Consider the following 2,130-nt stretch of genomic DNA (forward strand, 5'->3'; position numbering starts at 1 on the left):
GATTTTACAGTGTGTTTGACTGAAAAGAATGTTTTGCAAGAGCCATGACCCAAACTTTTCTTTTGATTTTTATGCATCACTGACAGTTTTTCTAGTAGTTCTAATCTTTTTAAGGCCAGGGCAACGACCCCATGTCCAATCACTAAAATGTTGAAAATTATTCTTCATATTCACATGTCATCAGATTAACAGAATAAGTAATCAGGGGAGATAAATCAGGTATTTTATTTCGGATACTATAGTGTGGCACGAGTGAACATCACGGGGAGTTTATGAATATTTCAACAATTTCACAATCTGTGTGATACACACATACATGTGTTTATCCTGAGCTGAAGACTGACAAAAGTGTGTAGAACAAGAACTGTCACGGTAAGTTGACAATGCCCCCGAAGTGGTGCTATATATGTCCTTTGATTTATAGACCAGATAGATTATTTGTTTTTTGACAATTAGATCTTCAATGTGAAGGTCATTCAAGGTCAAGGTGAAATAAATATAGGTCAGTTGGAAGGTCTTGTCCAAAGGGGCATTGTGTCCAAATATGAATTAATTCCACTTACTAATAAAGAAGTTATGACCAATGTTAAAGCTTTTGGATGTTCTAGAAGGTCATTCAGGGGTCAAGGTAAAAAAAATACAGATCAGTTTGAAGGTCTTGTCTGAAGGGGTGTTGTGTCCAAATATGAGTAGAATTCGTATACTAATAAGGAAATTATGACCAATTTTTAAGTTTTTGGACAATTTAACCTTCAAGGTGAAGGTCATTCAGGGGTCAAGGTCAAAAGAATATAGGTCAGTTGGAAGGCCTTGTCCAAAGAGGTGTTGTGCCTAAATATGAATTAAATTGATTTACTAATAAGGACATTATGGACAATCTTAAATGTTTTGGACAATTTGACCTTCAAGGTAAAGGCCATTCAGGGGTCAAGGTAACAAATACAGGTCCGTATGAAGGTCTTGTGCTAAGGGATGTTGCGTTCAAATATGAATCAAATCCGTTTACTAATAAGGAAGTTATGGCCAATGTTAAAGTTTTCGGACGGATTGACGGACTGACGGACGGACAGTTCAAAACTAATATGCCTCCCTTCGGGGTATGCGCAACGTCTTGCAAAGAAATGCTGCTGTGTAAAAACGTTTTAATTGCTTTGGTAGATTAAAAATTATGTTTTCACCATCTGAATTACATATAAAAACCAGACACACACTGCGCTTGTCTTACTCACAACGAGGTTATGGTGCTCACAACGAGGATTAAAGCAAAAAAGCGTATATCTTCGTTTCTGTGAAGACTTTCAGGTAATAATTTACGCTGAACACTTGTGGGCATCTGCTTTAGGTAAGAATGCACAAAACTTCACAAGAATCGACGTTTTCAATGTTAAATATGGTCCGGAGAGAAGTTCTCTCCAGTTTTCCAGCTACCCCGAGTGACTGCGTCGCACGGTATTTCCATCAAATTGTCCACCAACAGGCAATATCTTTACATGTGCATACTCGGAAAACACATCGCTAGCTAACTGCATTCCGATATTTTTACATAAATGTCTGTAATCTTCAAAAATTATGAAAAAATCACCTTGTTTAACGTGTCACACGTCCTAGATGGATGCTCACAACGAGGAACGGAAGTTGCTCACAACATTTTTACCGATGGACATTTTTCACTCGTGAGTTAAACGGGCGTGAAAATGGACACATGCTGTATCGTTTGTCAAAATTATAGTTTATATCTTTACGTTTATTGTAGACGTTTAACCAGGTGAATGAAAGTGTCCGTCTCTGTGGCGCAATCGGTTAGCGCGTTCGGCTATTAACCGAAAGGTTGGTGGTTCAAGCCCACCCAGGGACGTAAGTTCTTTTATTCAAAACCAAAATCATTATATAGTTGTTCTTTTTTATTCAAATCTTTAAAAAACAAGAGCTGGTCATGCAAAATTGACAAATGCCTCGAAAAGGTTTCGTAAGTATTGCATAAAGGGTTTATGAAAAGAAAAGAGAATAAAAGTGACAAATTGCTTAATTAATATTGTTCTTGTGAATAAAGTGCTATTCTTAGCAAACTTACCACCTTCACCTTGGAGGTATAGACATTGATCTTGGACGCCCTACGTTGCCTTGATTTGG

At 37.4% G+C, this 2,130-nt stretch overlaps 1 non-coding gene across 1 annotated transcript; it reads left to right on the plus strand.

Annotated features, from left to right (window-relative positions):
• The first annotated feature begins 1,781 nt into the window (after positions 1-1,781).
• Positions 1,782-1,855, plus strand: Trnan-auu (transfer RNA asparagine (anticodon AUU)). Its single transcript has one exon. It is a non-coding gene; the product is annotated as a tRNA-Asn (tRNA).
• The last annotated feature ends 275 nt before the right edge of the window (positions 1,856-2,130 follow it).

This window comes from Ruditapes philippinarum, unplaced genomic scaffold (genome assembly GCF_026571515.1).
Source record: "Ruditapes philippinarum isolate M1 unplaced genomic scaffold, ASM2657151v2 ctg4455_1_1_1_1, whole genome shotgun sequence".
NCBI lineage: Eukaryota > Metazoa > Mollusca > Bivalvia > Venerida > Veneridae > Ruditapes > Ruditapes philippinarum.